General features: G+C 39.6%; 1 long non-coding RNA gene across 1 annotated transcript in view; it reads right to left on the reverse strand.

The window, feature by feature from the left end:
* Nucleotides 1-974: 974 nt before the first annotated feature.
* LOC116703420 (uncharacterized) overlaps nt 975-7,226 on the reverse strand; it is a 9,036-nt gene continuing 2,784 nt past the window's right edge. The window contains exons 2-3 of the long non-coding RNA XR_004335427.1: nt 5,171-5,293; nt 975-4,997 (exon numbers count right to left, since the gene is read on the reverse strand). This is a non-coding gene — a long non-coding RNA (uncharacterized LOC116703420). The remainder of the gene's footprint in view (nt 4,998-5,170; nt 5,294-7,226) is intronic.

Raw genomic sequence — 7,226 nt, forward strand, 5'->3', positions numbered from 1 at the left:
CTGTTTCATTTGGTAGTCACTTAATGGAGACCCCTCCCCTCTTCCGCTCATGTCTGCTTTGTTCAGCAGGTTAGACTGCGCACCTGCAGGCAGACACACTGACTGTCACCACAGAATGACAGCGTCCTGAGCAGCAAGATTTCTTTGAAGCCGACGCCTCCGGGTTTGCCCCGGGGTTGTTGAGGCATGCTGGAGTTTGCCATAGGTGGAGGATTCCTGTGGTACCTCAGCTCATTTTGATTAATGGACCTCTCTCTGCCCCTGAGTGAGCAATTATCAGAGAGTAGGCAAAGTCGTTCATCACTGTAACTGAGCAGCAGGATTCTTCCACTGTCCAAAGTCACACCTGCAGTGCGAAGGGTCTACATCCACATCTCCCACGTCTTCCTACCCATCAACTAGGCTGCTGGCCCATGTTTGACCAGGAGGGTCTGTCTCCAGGCAGGTCTGTGCAGCGTGTGTTACCAGCAGATCAGATTTCCCCACGGTAATTGGTTAGCCTGGGCTCTTTTACTTTGATCAAATTCAAGCCTGCATGTTACTGTGAGACCAAGTTCCTGCTCAGTCCTGTGGCACCAAGCCTGGAATTCACTTAGTCTCTGAAAAATGACTGGCACGTGTGGTAAACAACCATTGTCCGGAGCGGTTAGTAGATGTGTTCAGCATACTGACGGTCCTTCACAGACTAAACGAAAGCAACGGTATTTCATTCAAAACCAACACAATCTCAAGGAATTGCTAAATAACTACCAATAATAATAAATACAGAAAAAAAATGTATCATGTGTAATGGTTCATGTAAAAGATACCTTACATATAGTATATTGTGATAGATGCTCTTGTAGACACTCCTTAATGTATTGACATGTTTGTTAAGATGTACAAATACAATCATTTTGATTTTTCTATTCCGCCTGCATTAATGGACTAAATTACAAGATGCTTGTCCACATAACGGTCAAATATGTCTTCATACTTAGCAGGATACACAAAAGTACAATTTGCAGTAACACAAAAAACATTCATAAACTAAAAGAGCTTGGAGAGTGCAGACCTAGGCCAAGGCCATGCATGCCATATCTTGCAATTTTGACGAAAATAAATCAGGAATTAGTGTGTCTGCCACATAATATGGATCAGGTCCAAAATGTAATGGGTTCTTCCTTAGCCCACACCACACGTTTCCAATAAGTTTTATGTAAATCAGGCAAGTAGTTTTTTCCGTAATCCTGCTTACAGATAGACACAAACTAAAAACACAACCTCCCTGTGGAGGTAAAAAGCATTGACCTTACTATTGTTAGTGTCCATTAGTTTGACTGACAGGTGGCTCCTGAGGGTTTGTTAGTATTCAATTGACTTCAGTTTTTGTCTAGCTGAACCAACCCTAACCCTTTATTTATGTAGAACGTATTACCACCTGTTTTTAAAATTTGTTAGAATGTGCCAAACCTATCTCTGTGTTTATATTTACAACGTTCTAGGCTGTTGTTTTTTTTCCAATGCAACATGCCAGAATACTTTATACTAACTGCATTACTGGACTATTTGCGTTTGAGCTGGTAGACATGTGTTTACAGAAGTAGAAGTAATAGGACTGTCAGATGTTGGGCCCATTGCGGCCAACTGTCATTGCTGTTGTACACCTGCAATCCAAAATCCCCTCACCCAGTGGTAAAAATGCAATTAACAAAATTGTTGTTTCTTCCAGGGACCAACAATTTACCTGAATCTATTGGTCAATTACCAGTTTGTCTTCAGCCTGACCCCATCCCGTAATGTCTTTGGAGGAAGGCCAGAATCTGATTTCCTTTTAAAGCTGTCTAATGGGCTGTCGACCTATACATGCAAACCAAATGAACACAACTCGTCCCACCATTGCTAATAGGGCCTTTTTCTATTCATTGATTTCTCTCTTTACTTTCAGCAAATGATTTTCTCCTTCTCTTTTTATGCATGCTGGTGAATCTGTTAAATACTTTTTATTGTAGACCTTACAAGAAATAGGGATTTGGAATGCATATGAAGTACAGAGATTTAGTTTGACCGCCCTGTTATCACATCACAAAGTGTAATGCATCTATGATGAGCCATCTCTGTCACTATTTATATGTATGTATGAGTGTCTGTCTTTCCACTTGAGTGAGCACAGCTGGCTTTGTTTCATTTCACCTACGTTTTGAATACTAAGTGGTCATAGAAAAATTAGATACATGATTTTAAAGCTATGTACCCTACTACCATTTATGTAAATTGCTGGTTTCTTATGCATTCATTTTCAGTAGTTTGTATTTGAAGCTGAGCAGTTTAAAGAAACTAACTTACTGGAGTGTGGTAGCTACATAATTTGTTTCTTCACATGAGTAAAAGGCTATCATAAGGAATCTGGTCAAGACATTTGCTGCTGTGCACTGGAAATGTTGACATCTGTGTGCTGCCACCTTTTTCGCCCTGCATCTCACTCTCACCAATATCTCGCTGTATGCATCTTTTTGCCATTACCTTGCCCTCCTTTTCAACCATCTCTGCCTGTCTTCTCCATCTCTAGCTCACATCTTTATATCACTTCAATTTTCGCACGGTGAGATGGAAATTGAGTGGGAGGACTGGGTTGCAGGATAAGACGTAGGTCTCAGAGTGGACAAAAATAAAATCCAATTTCAACCCAAAAAAAAAAAAAAAACTAATTGCCCCCCATCTCCCAAAACTGCTCTCCTAGCTTTCTCTGCACATCTTCAGCAGGTCTCACCTGCACATCTTCAGAATCTCATAACCTGACACGCAGCAAGAGGGCAAAAAGAACGACCATGCAACAACCCACCTCCACTCTCTCACCTCCACTCTCTCTTAACTGAGACACACACCATTGCAGCCACTACTTGCTTTATATAGATACAATTGTACCAAGTGAAGCTGTGCCCCATCAAATTCTAAACAATTTTAGGAGTGAATAGAGACAAGCACGTTAAGGGGCTTCATGATGGTTTTCACACTGAACTTTTTTGATGGTTTGACTTTGAACCGATGAGGAGTTATACGCTCCTTGTCCATCATCACTTTGCATGCAGTAAGCATTGTGTGCCCATAGTGCTAATGATAGAGCAAAGCCTCTTACAGCAGTAATATGCATCTCTTAGCCATAAAAACACTGTAAACCTCACAAGGCCACGATTAACTAAGCTGACAGCTAGCTCAGTGGGGATGTTGACAGGTGAACAGAGAATTGATGTAAAAAAAAAAATATATATATGAACATAGCTGCAAAACAAATAAAATGAAAAGGGATTAAGGGTTTGAAGCACACGTGTTCTGCTTTTTTAGATCTTTGCATCTACAGGGTAATAGAGTGTGAGGATTCTTTAATTGCAGCTTTGTTGGATCAAATTCAGATTTAGTCTTCCAATTATGTCTCTCATGTTTTCTTTTGTACCACAACCTCCGAGAACGGGAAGAACACACACCTACAGATATTTCTAGCTGGCAAAGTCAGGAGGCATCTACTTATTTTCGGAAGGTGAGCAATAAGGATCCTCCAGAGCTGTAATCTAGTTGACTGACAGCAGCATACAATGCCTTTTCCCAAACATCTAACCGGAAGATATTTGGTAAAGAGAACATAGACAGCGAGCAAGGTGAGAGAAATGCACTCACACAAAGAGATAAGAAAGATGGAATAAGATGAAAAACAGGAAAGGTTGGGAAAATTTTCACAAGATCTTAAATTTTGTTCTTACACATTTTTTAGGTAGATCTTCAGTCATTAAGGGGCCTCGTCCGACTTACTATTACTGTTACCATGGTGTGTACCCACCATCAGCTGGTTGGAAATGAACACATCTTTCAAGACAAGTCCCACTGGAAAACATATGGCGTTAGTGATTTGTAAAAGTCCACACTTTACAAGAAAAAGACTCAACCCAGTGTTAACAAAACAGGATACATACAGTAGATACATTCACAAAATACTCTTCTCCGTATTACAGTCCCTGATCTTTTCCAGCTCAATGCATCATTTGTGGACAGTTTGTAGTACAATGTCATCATCTACTTTTTATATATTTCAAGCAAATACATGGAACAATCTACACAATGACAACAACACTCAATGCCATCAAAGTGACTGTATACATCTCTGAGTATCCAAATTATTTTGGACCCACAGGATTTACTGCAGATCTTATAACTTTAGACAAGCAAGCTTTTTTGCAAGGATAAGGTCAGTCCAAAGATTAAACTAGGCCACACGCTGTATTCTCTGAGTTTGAGACGGATACACATTTAAGTTGGTGATTGCACTGCAGAGTCCAGAGGGACTGGGAGGAGGAGAAAACAGGAGCAGAGATGGGCAGTCGGAGACACGAATGCAGCATCATACTCTCTGTGTTGTTAGATTTTCCTCGTAGGACCTCATTCTAAGCGTCTTTTGATGCGGGGACATTTCTCACTGAATCATTAAAATTTCCACAAACTTGCAATTTCTTGAAGGATAATATAAAGGTCTAATTCAGAGGAAGCAAATAGCACCTTGTGTCCTCCGGCACCCTTATCTCACAAAGAGATATCAGATTGTACGCTGTGTGCAACCAAATAATATTTTTGTTTGCCTCAAAGTGCAAAACAATCTTGCAGACATCTAATGAGTGCTTTGAAGTGCTGCTTGCATGCCAGCATGAGGCAATTCCTTCACTTGAGTTTAATCTTCCAGATGTGAAAAATGCAACACATTAGTTGATTTTGGGGAATCCTGTTTGTCTCTTTGAGAGTTTTGTGCTGGAAAGCACAGGTTAATTAGTTGTATTTTTTGTGACCAAATTTCCAGATAGACAAGAAAGAAATCCATCCACATGAAATGATGAGACTGGAAAGATGGTGTCTTGCGTGTTAAGAAGAACTGCCTCTCTCTTTCTCACATGGGTGTGAGCCAGGAATTTATTCACAGAGCTTTTGTCCAGCCATGATGGTGGGGATAATCTTAAACTTACGTAAGGGCAATTTTTCTGAAAATAGAAAACATACAAATCGTCTTTGTAATAGGCTACCTCTGGCAGTCCATCAGCAAATCATGTTTTTACGTTATTTATGACTCAATTCAAACCTTCTTATATTCTACAATATTAGTGAATGTACTTCATTTGTCTTAACACAAACATTTAATGGACTTTGAACTTACAAATCCAGAATGGCGCTCTGCAGAAAGCTCTTTTCACACCTCATCTCCGTTCTCATTAGACAGCAGCAGATAGCTTGGCTTCACGGCCACTGTGGAAGGATGCAGTCAGACTCTCTTCAATATCTGATGTAAAAGAGAGATCCAGGAGAAAGGTCCAATGGGTAATATATTCACTGTAATGAATGTACAGTAATGTGAACAACAGGCTTAATTATCATAGCTACTTGGGACGGCATTTTATGTAATTTCAACATTTGTGGAACTACTCACATCGAATTACATAGCTAGAGTACCCGAGTTGATTACTCACAAAAACAATTGAGACACAGTCAGCAAAGTGATCCTGACTGGTCCTCGCTAACACCGCCATGCTAACCCTGCTAACTGCTAACGTTACCGGAGTACCAGGCAAGCGAGCCATGGCTGTTTACAACATGCAGCGTGTTCAGCGGCCCGTAGTGAGTTATTTCAAGTCAAGAGAGAGGGGCTGTAAATCATGAAGAGAGGACCGTGAGTTAGCAGTGTGTTTAGCGATTGTTGACGTAATTCTAATCTAATAAACATTCTATTGTCTAACTGTCTATTGCATGCACAATTGCACATTTTTAACTCAAATTTTGCTGCTCTTATTTTCTTTATTGTATATGTCTTCTTATTTTTACTTTTTATATAGTTTAATTGAATGTTATGTTTGTCTGTGGACCTAATTGGTTTAATATGTCTTGTCTCCACCGTGGGATAGACGGAAACGTAATTTCGATCTCTTTGTATGTCTTGACATGTGAAGAAATTGACAATAAAGCAGACTTTGACTTTGACTTGACTTTGATAAAGTGTTTATTTGGGTCAGGTGGAAAGGACGGCGAGCTTGTTGTGTTTCCAGCGGTTCCTACTGTATTTCTAAGCCAAGGAAGTATGTCTGTCATTGGGTTACACAATGACAGACTGCGTGTGCATGGGCTTTTATGACTGTCAAGATAGCCAGCATCTAACGTTAGCTACTCCGCTGTGCTGTGAAGGGATATGTAAGACAAGTGCATAGCAACATTGTTGGGAATGCTGCAGTCTCAGCCTGTCAACCAATGTGAACTTTGAGTCTGGGGAGGAGGGGGAGGGGGAGACGACTCTCTCCAGTATTTTGAATTTGTACTGCAGTAACTATTTTAAACACTAGTATTACATATTGGACCTTTAAGGTGTTGTTGCCATTATAAAACCATTATTAAGCCATTATTCTGTTAACATGGGCATATGAATGTGGTGAAGTAGTGCACAGCGCTTGAATTATGAATATGCCTTTTGTATAACAGAGCAACCTGATCAGGAGCATATATTGATAAATCCCTTTAATGGACTTTGTAAGATTCATGACACCAGTTTTTATTTTGAGTTACCAATTTATTGGGTTCACCCGTACAGTCTAATGAAATCCAATACCACACTCCTGCAATACATCTTATCTTTGTTAACAACCCATGTGAATCCCTCTATGGGCATTGTTGAGGTTGAAGTTAGTGTTGCTTTTTTGTTACACCGGATTGCTGCAGATTGTACCTGTGGACATGGTAAGTAAGTGAAAACATGCGTCAAAGTGTCCAAGTGCACAATAACGCCGGGTCTCTAAGGGTGCATGAATTCCACTCCTGGGCAAAACGTTGCATTTGTTCACTGTGTATTGTGTTCACCCAAAACCCAACATGCTCCACCCCCAGCATAGATCACAGTTGTATAAAAAGAAAATCAATTAAATATAAAAACAAAATTATTTGTATACGTACGGTTTATTTATTTATTAATGACCTGACGTTGTTGACTGTTTCTACTGCTAGTGAAACTGTACGTGTTGTCCACTGTAGTCTTTGTTTTATTGTTACAAATAATAATAATTTATATATAATAATATACAATAAAGTGTGGGTGGCCTCAAGCTTTTATACATAACTTTTTAGTGCATAGAATCTTAAACTCATGAAATAATAGTTATTGACTTTAAACATAAATGTGTCAATCCTTAGGATTCAATTAAATTTAATTTTATTTATAGTATCAATTCATA

This window comes from Etheostoma spectabile, chromosome 15 (assembly GCF_008692095.1).
Source record: "Etheostoma spectabile isolate EspeVRDwgs_2016 chromosome 15, UIUC_Espe_1.0, whole genome shotgun sequence".
Classification (NCBI taxonomy): Eukaryota; Metazoa; Chordata; class Actinopteri; order Perciformes; family Percidae; genus Etheostoma; species Etheostoma spectabile.